Source organism: Schistocerca nitens, chromosome 5, assembly GCF_023898315.1.
Source record: "Schistocerca nitens isolate TAMUIC-IGC-003100 chromosome 5, iqSchNite1.1, whole genome shotgun sequence".
In the NCBI taxonomy this organism is placed as follows: domain Eukaryota; kingdom Metazoa; phylum Arthropoda; class Insecta; order Orthoptera; family Acrididae; genus Schistocerca; species Schistocerca nitens.
The window spans coordinates 747,149,485-747,173,819 of record NC_064618.1 but is presented as its reverse complement, the minus strand read 5'-3'; the positions used below and the strand labels follow the sequence as shown (position 1 = coordinate 747,173,819).

The following is a 24,335-nucleotide window of genomic DNA, read 5'->3' as shown; positions in this document are numbered from 1 at the left end:
TATTTATGTTGCTTTACCATGATGTATTTCCTCCGACAACTATAAATCACGTTACAGGTTTCAGGTATCGCGTTGGATAATAACTGTGTGGATACAACTGCAATGAATCTGAAGTTCTCATAACTTCTGCCAATGGCTATAAACGGTAGTGATGCTAAGTCCCTCCTCACAGCTTACAGCCTCTCTCATGACTGTATTATTGTTCGTTCAGAATGGTTTGATAATGTTCAGCGGCTCCGAAAAGCATGTTTCATCGATTCCTAGATAATAATGAAAATCAACGGCTTCTACCTCCTTACGTAACAGAGGGTCCGTGAATGTATTTCTTTGCATTAGCCACATCTTGGCTCACAGATTCCTTTCGTTTGTTCGTGGCCTTATTACCTCTAAAACAGGCAAGACATATCACAGTTTTTGTTTATGTGTAAAACCAAGCGGTATCTTGTCGAACATACCCTCATGCACGTACTATGAAAAATTCACTATCAGCGATAGAAACAGGGAGGCGCTCTAATCGCTGCGTGCAGCCGGTCAGGACTTGTGTGGGCTGACACGAAATTGGTCGGTCGGTCGGTCGCTAAATTGGTGCGTTTTAGGGGCCTTTATGCTCGAAACCATGGAGGGTGCTCGTAAGTATGTCAACAAAAATGACTGTAAAAAACTGAAAACAAAGTACGCTCCAAGATGCGACGTCACAGCAGGCGTTACCATTACGTCACTAGATAAATCACAAATTTCTCTTAACCCACAATATGTAACTGGGATTATTTGGAAGGCGATAACAGTGACGTACACCAGTAAATAAAATTATTCGCAAAAAAAGCTGCCGCTACATTTTGAACACACCTCGCACGGATGAGGCTACAGGTAGCCTATAACGCGACTCACCTGCGCCGGTTGCGGTGAGGCGGCGGCGGCCGCAGCAGCCTCTGCGCTGTCCTCTCTCATGTCGGTAGCCTTGTCTTTGGCGACTGACCACGGCGTCTCCTGCTCGGCCATTATCTCTGCCTCGAGTCTCCGCCTCCCAGGTGGACAGCTTCCCGGGGCCGCTGGGAAGCTCGTCTTATCTCCAGCTCTCGCAACTATGCTTCCTCACGCGTGTATGTCTAGCAGCACAACGCCACTTCCGATATCCTCAGATTCTCCACCCAGAGCTTTCCAACCGATAAACACTCTCAACAAGACGACAGTGCTGATAACAGGGACTATACTTCCAATCACCGATACTCATTACTTCTCGAATTCATTTTTGGGGGAGCTCCTCATAGTTCAAACTACCTGATATTTACAAGTGCGGAACCGTGTCAGTCAACAGCTTTTGTCTACATTCATACCAAGCATTATCGGAAATGTTCGTAATTTTAAATTACACCAATAAAATCTCCAGTATAATGAAGTACCTGACCTTCAAAGGGCGTTAGCATTCTCACGTTTCAGTCATAAAACCTTAGTCTTTGTTTTCATTCAAAGATAAGGTAATCTTCGTCAATCTCTTAGCGTGCGTCTTTCGTGTTTTGTTTCTAAAGTCAGAGATGATGCCACGTTCACATTGTGACTCTGTGATAAAACATTAGGAAATCTTTAGCCAACTTCACAGCTGTCGCTGCCATTATTGTGTTCATTTCACGCAGGAAGTTTCGCGTGCCCCTAAAGTTCTATGGTGCTTTGGTCTTAAGAAATATTTTCACATATTAATATTTAAGGCAGCGGAAAAATGCTCCTGTCGGAGCACAAAAGGACTCTGACAGAAAATTGGGGAACCAGCTGCCTCATTCCTTGTTCCGCCTTCGTCACAAAAATTTTAGCATGACAACATAGCCACGCTCTTTTATCCCAAAAATTTCTAAATTCTCTTGGTATAAGAAGCGATCAAAAAGTTTCCCGTTGAGGGCGTCGCTGCAGCGTATATGCAACGTAGCGCGACTCCGAGTCGGGTATACAGGGCGGTCAGAAACAGTCTGAAAAGCTTCTAAAGGATGTTGCAGCGGAGGTTGGGCTGAGAAATAATTTTTAACAAAATTCGGTACTTTGCGCCATTTCAGAGTTGTTTAGCATTAAAGTTAGTCAATCAGGTTGTTGCAGGTGCAAATTCAAGCAGCCTGTCAGACAGTTTCAAAAAACTTGCTCTTCGCTTGTTTTCCTCAAAGAACAAACGTAGCTTCTGCTCGCCAACTTAATCACTTCCGAAATCGACGCATTTTAACTGGTAATGAGCAACTGAACAAAGAGTAACTCACGGACCTACAGCTGTATGTGCATTACCGCATTTTGGCACATGCAAGTAGGCCTAATTGAACTTGCGCGCACGGCGACCTGACTGGCTAACTACAATGCTAAATAACTCGGAAACGGCGCAACATAGTGCATTTTTTTTCTAAACTATTACTTATCAGCACAGCCTCCCCAGCAACACGCTTACAAGTTTGTCAGACTGCTTCTGGCCACCTTGTACGAGGGCGATCCCAAAACTAAGGTCTCCTATTTTTTTTTATAAGTACAGAACTCTGTTTGTGTGGCAGTTGGTCACACTGTTATGAAGAGTGCTTCACGCGCTGTGTGTAAACATGCTCACGCCGCGGTGAGGCGCTAAGCCGTTGAGAATGGAGCTCCCGTTGGATGTTACCGCCAAGTGCGAATTGCGCGCAGTTATTCGGTTTTTGAACGCAAAGGGCACTACGCCGATTGAAATCCATTGCCAACTGACGGAAGTGTATGGTGAGTCGTGCATGGATGTAAAAAATGTTCGTAAGTAGTGTAGAGAGTTTGCAGCTGGTCGGACCGAAACTCACGACGAGCAAAGGAGCGGGAGACCGTCAATTTCTGAGGAGACAGTGCTGAAGGTTGAGCAAAGCACGTGTGAAGATCGGCGGATCACCCCGTCAATTTCTAGGAGACAGTGCTGAAGGTTGAGCAAAGCACGTGTGAAGATCGGCGGATCACCCCGTCAATTTCTGAGGAGACAGTGCTGAAGGTTGAGCAAAGCACGCGTGAAGATCGGCGGATCACCCTGTATGATCTCTGCACCTGGGTTCCTGAGGTTTCCCGAAGCACCGCTCACAGAATTTTAACGGAAACATTGAACTGCCGGAAAGTGTGCGCAAGATGGGTGCCACGCATGCTGACTGAGGATCACATGCGGCAACGAGTTGATGCTTCCCGCGCATTTCTTCACCGCCTTGCAGCCGAACAGGACAACTTTCTGGACTCAATTGTCACGGGTGACGAAACCTGGGCATATCACTTTACACCTGAGACCAAGCAACAATCACGCCAGTGGCGGCATCCTTCGTCGCCAAAGCCGCGGAAATTCAAACACATCTGCCGGTAAAGTCATGACAACCGTTTTTTGGGATCGGAAAGGGGTATTGTTGGTCGACTTTATGCCCACTGGGACCACAATTAATGTTGACAGGTACTGTGAGACTCTGAAAAAACTCAAACGGGCAATTCAGAACCGGATGTTGAGTAAGGGCGTACACATTCTCCATGACAACGCTCGCCCATACATCGCTCGGCATACCGTTGCCCTCCTGCAACAGTTTCAATGGAACAATCAATCACCCACCCACCCTATAGTCCTGACTTGGCGTCCAGTGACTATCACCTGTTCCCTACGTTAAAAGAACATTTGGCCGGAAAGCGATTCAGCTCCGACGACGAGGTGAAAGAAGACGCTAGTAATTTTCTGAACAGCATGGCGGCGAGGTGGTATGACAGGGGCATGCAAAAACCGCCACAGCGTCTACAAAAATGCATCGACAGAAATGGTGATTATGTTCAAGCTGTAAACAGATGTAAACCATTGTAGAAATAAACAGGTCTATGTACCCATAAAAAAATAGGAGACTTTACTTTTGGGATTTCCCTCGTATAAGCACCGACGTGTGGGCAATGAATTAGTGTGGCATTCGTATCTTTCCTTCGTGCTTGGAGTTAATGCGGAGACATGTACTATGGCGACGCTTTTACCAAATGCGTCCAGACAGGGCCAATGTGCTGTTATTCTTTTCTTGGCTGCTGAAGGACAAACACGAGTAGACATCCATCAGAGAATGAAGAATGTGTATGGAGCAGCATGTCTGATGAAAACCTCCGGAAAGTTTTTGATCGTCTCTTACAGTTAAGCTTTCACACTCAGCATCTCCCTCTGACAGCCACTAACTCTATCTGTCTTTCTTCTACTACCTGCTTTTTCTTCCACTGATTTACAGTGTATCCTACTGCACTGCCTACTCTCTCACGCTGTCTGCTTTTGTCGTACAGCCACACCCTAATTCTCTGAAAGCCTTTGTGACAGCCGTTATTGACGAAGTGTCAAAAACGCCACAAATCAGTTATTTCCCGTTTGAAGTACTACATTTTTCTTCCTGTAAGGGGAGACAGTTTAACAGTATTCCAAAAAGGAAGGAAAGAAGTTTGAAGTTCAACATATTATAGTCGTTGAGGTCATTAGAGGCGGAGCATTTACTCACTTCAACAAGAATACGATAGGAGAAAGGAAAGGCCATACCAATTCAAAGGAACCACATCACAATTCGCCTCCAACTACTAAGCGAAACTGTGAAAAACCTTAATATGGGTGACCAATATGGGGCCTCTACTAATCAAATGATGTAGCTCGCACTTACTGCATCTTCATTTGTCGCCCTTCTCAGCAATCTCTCTTACATCTATTATCTAGTCCCAAGAATGTCTCTCTCCTCCTTCTTCGTATGGGGGTTGCATGTTTTACATTCCAGCACTCACTTTGATTCACAGAAGTCTATAATCGAGTTGTTCTCTTCGTATTTTTGTTCTAACTGCCTATGTAAATATTGGTCTTCATTGCCAGGAAAGATTTCCTTGAAGATTTGTGGCTTTAAAAATGATTCATTCTTCATTACGTATTACTGGACCCGTAATCGCAAAAACTGGGTCTCAGTCTGCAACTAATATTCGCAAGTCACCTTACGGTGTGTGACAGAGGATGTTTATCGTACTATTTTCATATTCCCTCTTTCCGCGGTAGAGCGTTTCTGAATGGGGTTCTTCAGAGCTCCTAAAGGTTCTGTACTTCTATGGTGTGAGTGATTCTTGCTCGACCGTACAGGACGACTAAAGTTTTCTCACGCATTGTCAAACTGAGTTGGCACCCACACCTTAATTATTTACCTCTCGGAAGAGTTGCTCTTCTGAGTCTCCTTCTCTTCTACGCTTCGTTCGTCCGTTCATGTCTACAGGAGAGTTAGTGGTATTTCTTAAGATTTTACTGTGTTTTAAATCAATCAAAATTTTGCGGTAACACCTTATATAGTTAAAAAGGAATACACCTGTATCAGATGAAGGTCAGTGATGCTGTATGAGAGATACGCAGCACTTTTATTCAGTTTAGTTAGCTGCACTTGTCGATGAAGATTACCAAAGTAAATAATGTCATTCTCATATCAAAATTTATCAAAAACTCGTCTCCGAATCCGACATCAAATTCAGCCAAACATTATAGTGACCCCATGGTAGAGTATTAAATTCATCTCGCAGTCCAAAACGTTTTCATCCTCTGCTTCCGCACAGTAGCAACTACATGACTCTTCGATGCAATAGTGTACTGAACCGTAGCAATACACTGAAACGTCCCCTTAGAAAAATTAGTCAATTACTGTGCTGATAAACCTCTTACGTTATTTGATTTTCAAACAGTTGAGCAGAACTTAACGTGCTCGGACATTTCGCTCTTTACTTATTCTGATCAATACTAAACTGGCACACAATATTCTTAGCGCAACGCAATCTGACTTTCAATAATCCCTACAAAAGAATGGTCCTGACTATCATTTTCCTGTACCTTTCACGAATCACTTACCTCACAAAAATCTTCCTTATTCGAACTACTTCAATACAGCGAGCGCTCCAATACTGCCAGCTAAATAAAAGATTCTAACTACTGAAGGCACTAACTACTGATAGGCATACTTAGCAAGTGAAAGATTTTGATAGAGAACAAACAATGTATTTACCTTAATAGTGTTCAAAGGTCGTTATATATATATATATATATATATATATATATATATATATATATATATATATATATATATCAGTTCATGACATCCAGTCTTACAAATTTACTCTCTCTAATGGACACACGTCCAGATCATCCAGTCTCAAAACTCCACCATCTCACTCCACACGTCCACCACTGCTAGCGGCTCACCTCCAACTGCCCAACGCTACACGCTGTTCACATCCGACTGCCCAACACTACAATAGCGAATATTCCAACAATGCCAACCAGCCACAGACTGCACACAGCACAGCCAGTGATTTTCATATAGACCGCTACGTGGCGTTACCAATATAAAAACCTAAACAGCCTACTTACAACACATTTGCGTTGGCAAGAAACGGAGGGTGCTATGCTTTCAACTATCCACTTTCATCTGGGTAAAAAACGAACTTACTGTACCGTCAGCTATCTAATTTCAGGTAAATTTTCCAAATACCCACTTTCGTCTACTTTTTAAGACCACCACCCAAAAGACGAACAAAAATAAGATCCTTCTAAGATTATTGGCAATGTAATGGATAAAAAAAATAATCTTGTACAAAATATTTATTAATTTTTGCATATGCATTGGCATACAGAAAACAACTCTTTCTTTATAATTGTTTGGTGTAGTTTTAGTGAAATCCACCTTAATTTTTAACTTTTTAATTTAAATCTCCATGCAAATCATACAATTCTCTTCCAAACAGTAATATGACAGAAACAAAGCGGGTATATTCTCAAATTCTAATACGTAGCTAATTCTTTTCCTGCCAACTATATCTTGCTTCCACTTAACGATTAGCTCTGTACCTTCTGTACCTTCTTCTAATTTTTTTTTTTTAGTCGAGAGCATTTGGGTTTTTAATTTTTCCTTTTATTTCCTGCATTACACAATTGTTAAAGTAGTCCATGTCGTCTTGAGTGTATGTTGTCAACGCTTCTTCTCCACATTCTTGCAGAATTTCTGTATAGAACTTTAAGTTCACAGTTTTGGTAAACAAATTATCATGAAATATAATTATTCCGGCAGTATTAAACTCTACAAACGGCTGTTCTGTTGTGAGAAGTACAATGACCAGCCCACCACATTTAAGATAAGCTCATCAGACGGAAAATTAGCACCACTAGAGAAACATTACACGAATCATTTATTACCGTGTAGTTCCACCGTTGGTCTTGATAACCTCCTGGATTCGCTCAGGGTGTGAATCCACAAGGTAGTGCAGTTATATCGCATCTAGTTTAAGCTACTCGATGAAGATTTGATTTAGCAGCTCCACCAAATTGCAGCGATGCCGATGTTGGCGTTTTACCTGCTGTTCCAACACGTCCCGCAGATTTTCCATGCGGCTGAAGTCAGGTGAGTTTGAAAACCAATCGAGATGTAACAGATTGGGGGAGTGTTCAGAAGATTGTTCCAGCCCGATGAACTCTGCTGTTTTCAGCTTTGTGTGTCTGTGTGAGGAATGGACCATCGCGAGATGACTGACTTCAAATGTTCATTGCATGCAGATACAATCGCATTTCTGTCTGGCAAACGGGTTACGATGGACCTTCACTCACTGCCTGGAGCAATTTCTATCAGATTTGGAAGCGAATTTTCTTCACACACCGCGAAATACGTTCAGGTCCCTCTCAATCAGGATCTTTTTTCGAGCACAATTCTGGCGTCGTGCATCAAGGCAGTCTTACACCACTGCTTGTAGACGCACTGAACAATCGGCTACGAAACACCAGCACATCCAGCAACTTCACTCACCGTATGGCCGTGGGCACAGTCAAACACGGTTGCCCCTTTTTGCCACTTTGTCACGTCCTTACATTTATCCCTGTTTACGTACAATGTCCGTTTGAAACATAAATGTCTCACTGACCACTCTTTTTAAGCAGATCAGAATGGAAATGGATGTTCATAAACTGATTTTCGTGTATCTTCTAATACATAAATGTCCTTGGATACAATGATTTCTGTGAATATTCCAAAAAGTGGCTACTTTACATTAAATGCTGCCATCTTCCATTCCCCAGTCACATCCAGATTTCCCGTACAAAGTGTTTGAAGAAATCTGTAAGCCTTGCTTGCACATATGCAATGGCGTTTTCTTTTTCCAATAGCAGTTTATATTTTTTGATTACGGCAATTGCTTTCGCCTTGTAACCAAGTTATCATTCATTGAGAAAAAAATATGTTTCTCCAACCTGTAATGGTTTTCAGTGCTTTCTTGGTAGTTTTATCTCGTATGCTACTTGCTATCACATTGTTGTTCCCAACTAGAAGAAAAGGTACTTTCCGCCTTGATGCCGTCTTTCACAGAGACGAACTTGGAGAATTTATCTCGTAAATAATTGTTAAATGCACCACAAATTTCCCTTTTTAACAGTATGAACCCTTATCTTATTGTTCTTGGCAGTCAAGTTGATCAGTGATTTGACCAGCATAACGTTGTCACAAAACGGTTCTGTAATGGGCGTAATCAAATTTAAATTCCTCTTGCCTAGGAGCACGACATCTTTCGTGTAATTTATTCTACTAATGTCAGTAACAAGACTGTCTAGATCTCTCATAATAACTACAAACCAAATCGTTCGTCTGTTGGCCTCGTTTTGTTTTCAGAGTTAAGCACTTTGTAGAAAGGCACAGAATCTGTACCACAGAAACTGATCTGTTGCACCTATCAAGAATTGTTGTATACATCTAAAGGTGCAGGATAGCATCACTTCTGGTCATATAATAATGACATCATTCCCGGTTATGCTTCCCAAGTTAAGAAGGTTGCCACTGAGTGTCAGCTACTAGGATGTCAGCTACTGGGATATGCCAGCTACTGGGAGGTGTCAACTACTGGGAGGTGTAAGCTACTGCAGAATGGAACATAATGGGTCGGAATGGATTGGAACAGTACATAACAGATCGGAATGGAACAGTTCGGAACCAGTCAGATCAGATCAGAGTGGAACGCACTGGGACAGAACAGAACAGTTTGAAGTGTAAAAGATCGGAATGGAAGGGAATGGAATGGAATTGAATGGAACAGACAGATCAAAATGGAACGGATTGGAATGGATCGAAACATAACATATCGAAACAGCATGGATCAGAACGGATCAGAATGGAACACAATGGACTGGAATGGGACAGATTGGTTTGGAATGGAACAGGTCTAACTGTAATGGAACGAAATGAAACAGAATAGGTCAGAATAGAACAACACAGATCAGAATGGAATGACAGTGAATGGAATAGGAACAGAACAGACTGGAGTAGATTGGAATGCAGTGGAACAGAATGTATCAGAATGGAATAAATCAGCATGGAACAGATCATAATGTAATGGATTAGACTGGAATTGAATGGAATGGATCAGAATGGAATGGAATGGAAAATGGGATGAAATGAAACGGAATGTATCACTACGAAACAGACGAGAAAGGAATGGATCACTTGATCATCATTGCCATACCCAATATTCTTTTTATTTTTTATTTTTCAAGTAGCCTGTGTGAATGAAATTCCGTCTCTTTCCATATCAGTCTATTCTGATTCATTCCAATTCCATTCCAATCCATTTCGATCGATTCAGTTCCATTCTGGCCCAATCTGTTCTGTTCTTTTCTGGCCCAATCCATCCCAAACCATTCGATTCTGTTCCACTACAGTCCATTCCATTTCAACCCATATCAGTCTATTCATTTCCATTACATTCTGATCAGTTTTAGTTCATTCCATTCCAGTCTGATCTGTTCTTTTACGATCCTTTCGAGTCGATCCCAGTCTGTTCTGTTCCATTCCATTTTGGCCCATTTCATTCCATCCCATCCCAAATCATTCCATTCCAGACTGTTCTATTCCTTTCCGTTATGATCTGTTCCATACTACTCCGACCTGTTCCTTTCTGTTACAGTCCATTGCATTTTGATCCATTTCAGTTCATTCCATTTTGATCTTTTTCGATCCATTCCATTCTGTGGAATTCCCTAAGCCTTTAAGTATCTGTCCAGTCCTCCTGTTCACAAGCAATGCAAGGGAATGACAGCACGAATGTGCAAACAACTGAAATATTCACCAGAAATCAGTAAAATTAGTTCCATACTAGCTACAGCAAACCTGAATACACAATTGAAATCATAATAAAAAGACGTCTCATTACGATTTTCACCTCCAACGTAGTACGAATTTTCGCAGCGAAAAAATTGTTTATTTTAAAAGTGTGCAAAATTATGCACACATTCATCAGCAAATGTCATTCCATCTGAAGCAGAATAAGGACATATATAGAAGGCGTCTATGTGACATATTATTAAACAAATGTTAGAAATAAAATACCGTGTTAGTGTCAAGGGAAGTCAGAACAGAAATTCTCCGCAGTTATACTAAAAGGTATAGTCAATAAATTATTAATATGATTGTTCTTTGTTGTTTATGTACATTAACAAGAAAATTTCGCAGTATAATGTTGTAAGAACACTAGTTGACTGTAACAGTACCACAGGATCATGGAAAAGAAAGTTATGGATTTGACTAAGCTTCTGTAGTTGCGATTTATAGCATAAAATAGTTATCTAAAATACATAACTACTGTTATATTTAAATTTAATGTGTACATTAATGGACGGTAAGCGAATCATGGAATTACGTATATATGATGTGTTTAATACGAAATATTTTTATATCTTGTAAATAATTACTGTGATGGGATAGAAGTTAAGAGCTGACATGACTGCAGGAGCAGTCATATGATATAATGGAGGGCAGATGGAGGAGAGCATGTTTAGATGTCTTTTGTTTGCTATTCTTCATATGGGTAAGATCTTGCATCGTCTACGAGCCGCTTGGATAATGTAGTGTGTGGATAGTCCGACTTAATTCTTTCAGTGCACCAGTATGCGATTCTGTAAATATGGATCATAATGTGTTAGTATGAACAGGTTTATAGAACGTTAATTTGGAGAATGGCTATTTAACTAACCTCAGCGAAATGGTTACATGTGGGAATTTGCTTAAATTAATGTGTTAGTGCGATGTATAATGAAGCTTGCAAAGAATTAAATCTTTCCTGTGCATGCTTTGCTTGTACTGCTATTCCAAATAATATTTAATTCTTTAATTCTTAAAGTATATTATTATCATTGTAAGACCACCACTTTAGATAACTTGCTTCTTTTTTTGATTTGAATAAAATTCAACAGTGAATGTAATTCTGGTGTCAGGGTACATCCTTGCTGTAACGGACGATTCGCACTTCATTTATTTAATATTTCATATGCATTTGTGTTTTAATATCTATTCATTGACTGTTCCATAGGCTGACTTCTCAATAAAAAATTCCTCTTGAGTACAGTGCACAACCAGACCCTATTTTAGCAGTTGACTCACTAAATTTATTAATTGGGTGTGTGCTTCCCCATGGTTGTTTGGTAGCAGAAAACTGATTCATTTGAAATTTAAAATTTCACTTCGTTTTAGTTGCTACAAACAAACAGGTACATTGCACCATTCTGATCCTCTCCATTCCGTTCCATTCGAATCCGGTCCTATTTGATTCTTTCTGTTTCAGTCTATTCTGTTCTATTCCATCCCGTTCCATTCCATTCCTATCGTTCCTGTTGCAGTGTGTTCCAAATTATTCAATTTCAATCCGTTCCTTTCTGACCTGCAGTTGCACACACTCCCTATTTATCTCATTCCTAAGTGATTTATGTTGCTGCATTCCTGTCTTTCCCTCAAGATTTCTGTTCTCCCTTCTTTAGTTGATCACTTGGTTTACTTCTTCTGTAACCGAGGGTTCTTCATAGTTACCTTCCTTGTACCTATGTTTGTTTGTCCACCGTCTGTGGTTGCTCTTTTTTTACAGATATCCACTCCTCTTCAGGTGAACTGCCTAAGCTGATATTCCTTTTGCAGTATCCAAACACGCGAACTTCAAACGTGTCTCATCATTCTCTAATAATACAGTATCCCATTTCCATCAACAGTGATTATTACCTTATAGATCCGGACATAATGCAAGATTTAGCTGGGATTTTTAACAGATAAGAGATGTTCGAGTACCTAACATCAAACCACGACTTCTGGTGCAAAAGGGCTACTAGGGACACAGGAATGTGGTTGGGAATAACGATAATAAAGTTAGGACAGACTGTTTAACGTGGATGAGCTCCAATTGCAGAATAAAGGTTCCTAACAAATTTGTATGCAAATACCAAGCTCGTGAATGAACAAAACTATTGGTAACGATCTTATTGATTTTTTGAATTGTCCAAACACGTAACTGTGAAAACTTTTATGTCTTCCTTGACTAAAAAACATGGTATTACCTACAGAACTACAGAATGGATGGTGCGTTTGATCCAGTGGAAGAGCTTTTAAGTGTATTAAATGCCAACAAACAGTATTTGTGATGTGCTCCACTTACTCTATGCCAATTGCTTATATGTAGCGTAAATTATCAGACAGCTTATAGAACAGTTACTGTGTTTAACTGTGTTCTGCAATCGGTCTATTGGGGCAATAAAATACACTAAAGTTGACTAGTGTAGTAGTAAGATGACATAAGTGTTACACACAAGTGTTATACTAATGCTGGAAGAACATATTTTTCTCACTTCAGGACACTGTCTCCACAATACTGTCAAATATCGATATTGCCAAGTTATGACTGGTTCCCATAAATAATGTCATTCCACAGGTCTTAAGAAAAAGAATAAATGTGTAGCACAGACAAACTTTTCCCTATTACAGAAATTATTTCTTTGAATGCAGTTAATGTGTTATGCATGTAGAAAAGAAAACTGGAAATGGAAGAGATCAAAGTCAAAGAACGATAACTGGGATACATAGTGAAAACAACTACCACAGCAGAAGGATATAAACTGTTATTGGAAAAAGTAGAAAGCAATGCAAACGTGGAAGGAGGGCTTACACAGCACTTTGACCGCAGTGTATGGAAAAATCTGGATGCAGCTGGGGAACGGAAGAGATCAGCATATCCTGTAAATACCAAAGTAAAATGTTCACATGTTGGAGTACTCACAGAAATAGTTGGATTCAAAAATGTTTGCTATAGTAAAGGATATGTAAAAAGTCGGTTCATAAACATTCATTCACATTGGGATCTGCTCAAAAAGGATGGTTACAATTTATCTAAATCTGGTGGAGTGGCCATTGCAGACCTAGCAACAGAAAAGCTATTTGCAGAGTTTAAAACTGACAGATTAACTATACTTAATGATAATTTTTTTCCAAAGTTGTAAACTTAGAGTTTTGTAAAGAAATCCTGCAAGAATATGAAGGGGAAGAGTTGATAACATACACCCAAGGTAACTTGGAATGCTTTAAAAATTGTGTAATGCAGGAAATAAGAGGCAAAATTAAAATTCCAGAATGCTCTTGGCTATATGAGTTACAAGAAGGGACTGAGCTAATTATTAAGATGATGCAAGAGAGAGTTTACAGGAACATTAATTGGTTATGCATTAGAATTTGAGAATGTACCTTCTTTGTTTCTGTCACTGTTTGGAAAAGAATTATTTGATTTCTACAGCCATTGCCTATGTTGTTAAATTTCCTTAAATTTGAAACGTCCCCTTTCAATAATAGTACACTACTGTCCTTAAACTGACGCACAATATTTTTAGCGCAACGCAATCTGACTTTAAATAATCTCTACAAGAGAATGGCCCTGACTAACATTAACCTGTACTTTTCACAAATCACTTACCTCACAAAAATCTTGGTTACTCCCACTACTGCAATAAAGCTAGCGCCACTACTGCCAGCTAAATAAAAGATTCAAACTATGGAAGGCACTAACTACTGATAGGGATACTTAGCAAATGAAAGATATTAATAGAGAACAACCAATGTATTTACCTCAATAGCCATAATATATATAGCAGTTCATGACAAATTTCAAAACTCTGCCATCTCTCTCCCCACATCCACCACTGCTGGCGGCTCACTTCCAACTGCGCAATGCTGCGCGCTGTTCACAGCCAGCTGCCTAACACTACAATGGCGAATATTACAACAATGCAAAGCAGCCACAGACTGCACACAGCACAGCCAGTAATTTTCATACAGAGGTGGCGTTACCAATAAAAAAACCTAAACAGCCTACTTACATAGCCCCCATGCTCCCCACAAAAAATTTTACAAATGGTTTTGGGCAGTGGCCAATACAGATTTGAAGAAATTTTTCATAATTACAATAACAAAGATATCAAATGCACACACTTATTGATACAATGTTGGTCTACATCTACATCTACATCTATACTCCGCGAGCCACCTTACGGTGTGTGGCGGAGGGTACTTATTGTACCACTATCTGATCCCCCCTTCCCTGTTCCATTCACGAATTGTGCGTGGGAAGAACGACTGCTTGTAAGTCTCCGTATTTGCTCTAATTTCTCGGATCTTTTCGTTGTGATCATTACGCGAGATATATGTGGGCGGTAGTAATATGTTGCCCATCTCTTCCCGGAATGTGCTCTCTCGTAATTTCGATAATAAACCTCTCCGTATTGCGTAACGCCTTTCTTGAAGTGTCCGCCACTGGAGCTTGTTCAGCATCTCCGTAACGCTCTCGCGCTGACTAAATGTCCCCATGACGAATCGCGCTGCTTTTCGCTGGATCATGTCTATCTCTTCTATTAATCCAACCTGGTAAGGGTCCCATACTGATGAGCAATACTCAAGAATCGGACGAACAAGCGTTTTGTAAGCTACTTCTTTCGTCGATGAGTCACATTTTCTTAGAATTCTTCCTATGAATCTCAACCTGGCGCCTGCTTTTCCCACTATTTGTTTTATGTGATCATTCCACTTCAGATCGCTCCGGATAGTAACTCCTAAGTATTTTACGGTCGTTACCGCTTCCAATGATTTACCACCTATGGCATAATCGTACTGGAATGGATTTCTGCCCCTATGTATGCGCATTATATTACATTTATCTACGTTTAGGGAAAGCTGCCAGCTGTCGCACCATTCATTAATCCTCTGCAGGTCTTCCTGGAGTACGTACGAGTCTTCTGATGTTGCTACTTTCTTGTAGACAACCGTGTCATCTGCAAATAGCCTCACGGAGCTACCGATGTTGTCAACTAAGTCATTTATGTATATTGTAAACAATAAAGGTCCTATCACGCTTCCTTGCGGTACTCCCGAAATTACCTCTACATCTGCAGATTTTGAACCGTTAAGAATGACATGTTGTGTTCTTTCTTCTAGGAAATCCTGAATCCAATCACAAACCTGGTCCGATATTCCGTAAGCACGTATTTTTTTCACTAAACGTAAGTGCGGAACCGTATCAAATGCCTTCCTGAAGTCCAGGAATACGGCATCAATCTGCTCGCCAGTGTCTACGGCACTGTGAATTTCTTGGGCAAATAGGGCGAGCTGGGTTTCACATGATCTCTGTTTGCGGAATCCATGTTGGTTATGATGAAGGAGATTTGTATTATCTAAGAACGTCATAATACGAGAACACAAAACATGTTCCATTATTCTACAACAGATTGACGTAAGTGAAATAGGCCTATAATTATTCGCATCTGATTTATGACCCTTCTTGAAAATGGGAACGACCTGTGCTTTCTTCCAGTCGCTAGGTACTTTACGTTCTTCCAGAGATCTACGATAAATTGCTGATAGAAAGGGGGCAAGTTCTTTAGCATAATCACTGTAGAATCTTAAGGGTATCTCGTCTGGTCCGGATGCTTTTCCGCTACTAAGTGATAGCAGTTGTTTTTCAATTCCGATATCGTTTATTTCAATATTTTCCATTTTGGCGTCCGTGCGACGGCTGAAGTCAGGGACCGTGTTACGATTTTCCGCAGTGAAACAGTTTCGGAACACTGAATTCAGTATTTCTGCCTTTCTTCGGTCGTCCTCTGTTTCGGTGCCATCGTGGTCAACGAGTGACTGAATAGGGGATTTAGATCCGCTTACCGATTTTACATATGACCAAAACTTTTTAGGGTTCTTGTTTAGATTGTTTGCCAATGTTTTATGTTCGAATTCGTTGAATGCTTCTCTCATTGCTCTCTTTACGCTCTTTTTCGCTTCGTTCAGCTTTTCCTTATCAGCTATGATTTTCTCGCAGTCCATAAAGACAGTCCTGATCGTTGAATTGCAGTGTTTTTCTCAAAGTCTGAGCAGTAAAAGAAAATGCACACGGAAGTAGTGGATTTCCATGCAGTCTTGAAGAAGTAGTGATGTCCTTCCAATGGAAAGACAGTGCTGACTCTTGACATGCAGATAGGTAATGGGCCACAACAGAGCAAACCCACAACAGAGTCAGTCGAAGCTTTGAAGAGTATTGGTGGGTAGGTCATCACAGAGCAGACCCACTGTAGTCCTGGTAGAAATTACGGTATTGGTGGGCCACCAGAGGTGCAGACCCACTGCAGTACTTGTAGAAATAATGGTATTGGTGGGCCATCAAAGATGTAGACCTACTGTAGTCCTTGTAGAGACGGCCAGCAGCCATCTGTTGCAAATGTGCAGGTGCACAATCACCATCGAAGAGTCTTGCGGACAATATAGCAAGTCCATAAACCACCACTTGTGCACTCACAAAGTTTTTTTGGAATTGTCCTTAGAACCAGCAATGCTGTTATCCAGTCCCTCGCTGAATTTTTAACACACGTGCAAGCACTAACAGTCCCTACTTCTCACATATTGTCCATATACTATGACCAACAGAAACGTGTGCAGTGAAATGTAACTTACAAGTTAAAAATATGATGAACTGGTGACAAGTACAATTTTATAACATAAGAACACAATAACAAAGGTACAAAACACATCAGTAAAGAACATAACAATACAAATAACATTTGCGGTAATAGGGGCTTTACAAAAGAATAGAAATAAACATATATATCAGTGTTACAGGAATTATGAGAAAAGTAGATAAATAAAATAATGAGAATAGTTTTCGAAACATTAATTTCACATATGAGAATTGAAACAGAACAGAATTAATAATGTGTAAACATCTTTACAAAGAAAATTACATATTATAAATGCAAATTATATTTGAGGATAACAGTATTCCTCATCATAGTGAATGTAGCTTAGTATTAGAAGAGAAAAAAAATTCTATGAAACAGTACACAGAGACAGGAAGAAAAAAAATACACATGGGTACACAAACACATAGTGGGATAACACAAGGAAAGGACAGGGTTTCTTTTACTGCAGTATTTTGCAAACAAAACTTTCTTTACTTCTCGGAGATCTCCCTTCGTTCCTCATTATTTCCAAAAAGTCCTATCAATACCTGCTTTCTCTACTCTGTTCATATTTCTTTCAAAATAATTACGGATCATTGTACAATACTCATTTTGGCCCAAAACGTTTTCATATACCTTCAATGCATTTCTTTCCATTCATCACAACTAGTTTCTTATATAGTCTACCCCCTCTTAAGCTAACTTAAATCTACTGAGCTCAGATGCTAAACTGAGGGACGAGGCAATGCAGCAGCACATAAAACAATTAACGCAAACAGCAATGACAAAAAAGTGCAGATTTGCAAAGGAAGTAGCATTTTAGAAATTAGCAAAACAATTGCAATATTACGACTAATATAAGGCAATGTGCAGCAAACAAGAAAAATAAATCTGGCTTAGCAGAGTAACACAAATTAAAATTCAGTAGCACTATGCCTGGCAAACAGCATAACTTATACCTAAACATGACAAAGTTCAAGCAGAAAAAGTATTACACTAAAAATGGCCATGTCTAATACCTATGTCACATCTTAACACTCGAGTGATGCATCACAATTTATTCTACAAAAGAAATTAACAAGTACTTGAAAAGAAAACTATGATTGCAGTTCCTGTGAAGGTAAATGTCTTTTTGTGCTCCCTCATTTTTTTTGAAAAAATTATTATTTACTCGATCTGTAGACAGAAAATATTTATATTAGTACATCTATAAAATTTTATTTTAACCAATGCTGCAGTGCAGCTAGAAACTAGATATCAAATGAAATAAGCAATTACGCAAACCAAAGCATAAAAATATCATTCAATAGTCATGTGACATTTCATAAGTTAGTAGACATTCTCTCAACTCTCGTAGAAAGACGCTTGTCATAATCAGGTGTGCAGATGTAAAAATATTTCTCGTCATTTCATTAGGCATTTCTGTAAATATCATAAATTAAGAGCTCCACAGTGTCAACATATGTTTTCAAGTTCGACCATGTCGTTTTTGCGATGCTCTCTACAAAGGAACGCCAATAGCGAGGATAATGGCCTCTCTTTTTTTTTTGTACCTGTGCCGCTGGAAGGCACACGCTAATGGCTTTTTTTCTCGGGCGGCTGTCGCCCATCTGGGTACCCACGACGTATTACGTGCAGGTGGTCACTTAACTTTCTTACGGAAATATTTACGACAGCAGTTTCCGCTACAGTGGCAGTCTTATATAAAAATATTTCACAGGTCAAGAATTAGGGTTGCAAATCTGTAGAAACAAAATCCTATAAATATAGGTGCCCAAAAAAAATATTCGTCAGCATTGTGATACAGTCACACATTTACACACATTTCATAACCTTGAAGTACGATTCTTGGTTTCCAACAATCTTTTCCACAAGTCAGAGTCCCTAATCACTTTTCATTACTCCTTACCTTATTACACATATACATATTCGTCGACACGTCAGTCTTGCGACGACACTTCACTATTTCATCGTAATAAATACATAGCATAATCAAATTCCCCATATAGCATCAAATTGTTCATCATAAACATACCTCAACAGCATAATACACATCGTCGTCGTAAAAATAACATCATAATACCTCAGTCAACTCTCAAAATCGTCGTAGCTTCCTCCAATAATTTCAAAACCTTAAAGAAATTCTCTGCTCATGTCAAAAGTGTCATCCGCCTCAAACGCACTTCAAAAATCATGATCCCATACTAAATACATCATTCAAAGTTCTCATAGTATCACAATGGTTCCAAAAAAATATGAACAGTTCACAAAGTACTGACAAAATGCAATTTCATACGTGTGAAGTTATTCAACTGTGTAATTACGTAAACATCTGTCACTAATGTAGTAAAAAAAAATGTTTATCTCTCAGTTACATGATCAGATAGCTGTGTAATTTGTGTGTTAGAGAAATATGGTACCGATGTGTAAAGTTGTATAAGCAAATACCATATTAGCTAGGGTTCCTTGTGGTTGCCACACACATGGTACACAAAGTAAGCGTGTACCCCCCTGAGGATTAATGTAATTATACCCTCAGGTGTTACAGATTACAGCAATGGAATGAAATGTATCACGGAAAACTTTCTTTGTAATTAAAAAATCTTTAAAAATAAGTGTCTTAAGTATAAGATTAATCACTCAAATGCGTGTACTGTAGCGCTAAACTGTGCATCTTGTCGCAACATAATCTCTGTGGAAGTGTCGTAGTTATCGTCCTCCGAAAGCTAAGTTCTGCAGAAGTCAATGTACTTACCTCATGATAAACAAAAGTGAAATGCTTTGTGTATAGAGATCGTAGTTATTACGCTTATTGTTGTGATGAAGAAAGTACTGTACAGTAACGTATTGTTGTGCCACGAAAAAGGCTGTCTCATTGTTGCTATACCACAAAAGTTACTACTAAAACATGTTTTACTTTCCAGAAGAATTCAGAAAAACTGTGCATATATAAAACAGATACACCGCAAAAGCAACAAGGTAAATTGTGTCACAGTCACACATTAGTAGCGTCGTGATATAGTCGTGTAGCTGTCAAATAAACTAACCACTGTGTCACCTGGTATCTCTCAGAAAGCACCTTGAATCCATAATGTATTTGCAAGTAAACCAAAATGTTGCATTAAAATCTCATGTTAAAAAAGCACATTATCTCTCAATAAACGGTTTTACGTGTAAAATGTGGTGTAAACCTTTGCTCTTCTTAGCACTCAGAGTTTGAACTTGAATGCAATTGTCATTCGGTATACGTCGGTAAAGAATACTGAAATTTTTCTCAAGGTTAGCGTCTATGTTATTTTTCTCTGAGCCAGCCAGCGCACGTGGCAGCCTGCGGTGCGAGTCATTGTCTGTCTCTTTGTTGGCGCGCGTCGTTATTGGGATTAGGAGACCTAACTTCTACAAATTCACCGTGACGAGAGGGCCCTGCCCTGTTTAAATCCCGCCAGTTCTGATGCAATTCAGGTCTGTCGTTACGATCACATCGTCTGTCGTCATGTTGGTAGTTCCTGTAGTTTCTTTCTTGTCGGTTAAGTGGTGGAGAATTTCTCCCTGAATCGTAACTGCGCGCTGGACCGTTGCGTCTAAAGTTATTCTGTCTCCCGTAATAACAATTATTTTGGTTCCCATATTGTCTGTTTCTCTGATTGTCTCTGTAATGGTCATTACCGCGGAGAGGTGATCTTTCCCTGTAATTATTACTACTCTGCCAACGGTTGTCATACGGGTGGTGTCTGTTTTGGTCACGATTTACGTTATAAGAATAGCCTTGTCGTGTATTATTTCTGTCATCGCGGAATTGTGACAGATGTGACCTGTAATTGTTGTGCTCCTGTTCCCGCGTTCCCCGATTGTCAGTGTCAATTTCCAGTTCTTGTAACAGTCCCTGAAAAGCCTCAATGTCTTCTTTGCAACGTCCTGCTAAAATAATATGTCGTAAATGTTCAGGTAATTTGATTAAGCAAATGCGGATGAGTTCTGAGGGGCTGTATGGGTTTGACAGGTACTGATTCTTGTGCAACATGTCTTCAAAATATTTCACAAGACTGGAGAATTCAGATTGTTCGAAATGTTTCATCATTATGATGCCATGTTTTACTCGGTCTTGTGTGGCTTGAGACCAATATGCTGAGAGGAAGGCATGGTAAAATTCTCCTTCACTGTGGCAATCGTGAATGACCGATCGCATTCTTACAGCTGGTTCATTCTCTAAGTAGCCACACATAAATTCTAATCTGTGTTCTAACGACCAGTTGGGAGGAAAACAATGAGAGAATTGATGGAGCCATGCTTGTGGATGAATGTCGTTGCCAGAATTCTTAAATGTTTTGAATTTACGTGTAATAATGAACAGCTTATAGTCAAAATCATCATGTCGGCAAGTCGCATGTCGGTCATTGTTACGTCGTTTCGGCGGTTCCATCTCAAAATTCGGTGTACCTTGCCAATTTCTTTCATAATTTCCGAAGTGCCCTGTGTTGTTATTTTGTGTCTGTTCCGTATTTCTATGTCCCTCTTCCCGTATTGGAGCGCGAGTGGCCTCTGAAATACGTAATTGTTGTACACTCCTGGAAATGGAAAAAAGAACACATTGACACCGGTGTGTCAGACCCACCATACTTGCTCCGGACACTGCGAGAGGGCTGTACAAGCAATGATCACACGCACGGCACAGCGGACACACCAGGACCCGCGGTGTTGGCCGTCGAATGGCCTGAGTCAGCTGATCTTGTACATCCCGGATTTCTCTTTGGTGTTGCGTATTAATTTGATTCTGATTTTGTTTGAATTTCCTAATTTGTTCGCACTCTTCTGTGTCATTAAAGACTACCGGTTTTGTGTCATTCAGATTATCATCTACCTTTGTAGATAAGTTAGTGAACTGATCTGAAAGTTCGGCTACTTTATCCGATAGTGTACTTATTTCCTCAGTGTGTTTTTCTGAACCAAGTTTCAGAGTATCTACTGTGTCCTTTAAGTTTCCTGAGTTTTTGAAAGTTGCGTAACCGAATCGGTAGATGCAACTGAGTCAAATTTAGCTTGCATGGTCTCATGATTTTCATGAACAGTAGTTTGCAGTTCTTTTATGGCTGCTTCGTGATTCTGTAGTGCATTTTCATGACGCGAAAAAATAGGTTGGAAATGCTCACAAATTTGTGTTTTTACGTCATTACAGACTTTTTGACATTTCGATTCAATGTGATGTAACTCAGTAGTTAAATCCTCACGTGTTTGTTCAAGAGTTTGCTCCAATAAGTCTAACTTTTGAAGATTTTGTTCCATTGCGTCTAACTGTTGCTGTGTTTGTCTCTGGTTTTGTTCCACTGTGTCTAACTTTTGAAGCTTTTGCTGTGTTTGTGTCTGATTTTGTTCCATTGTGTCTAACTGTTGCTGTGTTTGTCTCTGATTTTGTTTCATTTGTTGCATTAATTGCAATAATAATGTATTAGTGTCTGGAATCTGTTCCTCTATGCTTTTCGGCAGTGCATTTGCACCGGCAACATTCACATTTTGATAAGCAGAAATTGTGTCTTGACTTATTTGAGAAAACGGTGGGGACCCAAAACCTGAATCTACAGTATTTGCAAAATTGTGTCCTGTCATTCCCGATTCCTGAGGCGAGCTGTTGCCGACCGATCGATCGATAATGCTTCCCTCTTCACTAATTGTTTCACTGTCCACGCCATTGTTTGCCACCCGCTCCATTTCCCTATGCACAGTTACCAAATTACTACTTTGAATATTAGTTAATTCATTACACGGTGGCGCTAACACACTGCTTTCGTCTTCGCTGTCATTTCTCAATTTACTTTGGAGCCTAGTGTTACGTTTTTCACAGGCCATTATTGTCACAATATTTCACACGACAACACAGAAAAACACAATTTGCAGAGCAAAGATAGGGGAACACATTAACATAGCACTGAAAATAATATCTAGTTAATTGCAGCTGCGAAATACTTGGTGCAAATCTACATGCGTGCCACACCTGTTTTACTGTACAACAATGAAAGACTGCAACTACAAAGGAGATTCTCTCTACAATTACGCGCTAGCAATAAACAAAATCTACACTAATTACACAAACTACAAGAAAAAAATCAGAAGATTCCAGTGAGGTATCCTAGGCTAAGGGTCGACATATGAAACGTCCCCTTTCAATAATAGTACACTACTGTCCTTAAACTGACGCACAATATTTTTAGCGCAACGCAATCTAACTTTAAATAATCTCTACAAGAGAATGGCCCTGACTAACATTAACCTGTACTTTTCACAAATCACTTACCTCACAAAAATCTTGGTTACTCCCACTACTCCAATACAGCAAGCGCCACTACTGCCAGCTAAATAAAAGATTCAAACTATGGAAGGCACTAACTACTGATAGGGATAGTTAGCAAATGAAAGATATTAATAGAGAACAACCAATGTATTTACCTCAATAGTCATAATATATATAGCAGTTCATGACAAATTTCAAAACTCCGCCATCTCTCTCCCCACATCCACCACTGCTGGCGGCTCACCTCCAACTGCGCAACGCTACGCGCTGTTCACAGCCAGCTGCCTAACACTACAATGGCGAATATTACAACAATGCAAAGCAGCCACAGACTGCACACAGCACAGCCAGTAATTTTCATACAGAGGTGGCGTTACCAATAAAAAAACCTAAACAGCCTACTTACAAATTTTATCCTCTGGCACTGCCCAGATTTAAATTTTTGGGAATTTGCAACTTCTGATCTTTTGAAATAAATGTTTTACAAATGGTGAATGGTGGTTACCTGAAATCCAGTGCAGTCCTTGCACATTATTTACTCTGAGTGCCTGCGTGCCATTTGAAGGATAGCAGAGCTTGGTTTTGATCCATGGACGTCTAGATTATGGGCCCAACACACTTCCACTGATTTTCACACTAAGAAAACTCTCAGCATAAACCAATAAATTCAAAATAGAGTGTATCCAAAAAGTTCTTTAACAATTTAAAAACAAGCCCAAAGGACCCTTAAATAAATTTTAAACAACAAGTAACAGAACTTGTCTAATTTTGAATTTTATTTGTTCGGGAAAAGGAAAAAAAAAATCAGTGACAATATACTGCGTGATTATTCTGATAAAGACGACCAGTTGGCGTTCGAGAATCTTACACCACAATTCAGATCATATTTACAAATTACTATTTGTAAAACTTTTATTACAAAAGAACATAAGGTGTAAATATACAATTTCACATTAAACAAACTTTGAGCATATACCAATAAATTTAAAAGAGAATTGGAAGGGACTCTCTGTGGCGAGGAACCGCTAGCTCTTTGGTGTTCACGGCGGGAAATTTGAAAGAAGGAAGCCTCCACGACTGAAAACTATAAATTAAAAACTAAAGTGAATGTTATTAAAACTACAACAAGCAAGCATAAAGAAATTTATTTTCTGCGTGAATTATCAAATTTTAATAAATATTTTATACAAAAATATTTGTCTTCTGATTTGTCACCATGCAATAATTCTAGAAGGACTTTTGTTTGTCATTTGGAAGGTGATCTTAAGCAGTAGCTGAAAGTGG

The 24,335-nt window shown here is 39.6% G+C and overlaps 1 protein-coding gene across 1 annotated transcript in view; it reads right to left on the bottom strand.

The window, feature by feature from the left end:
* The window catches only part of LOC126259374 (uncharacterized), a 439,019-nt gene that overhangs the window by 56,707 nt on the left and 357,977 nt on the right, over nt 1-24,335 (bottom strand). The gene's annotated exons all lie outside the window — the stretch shown is intronic.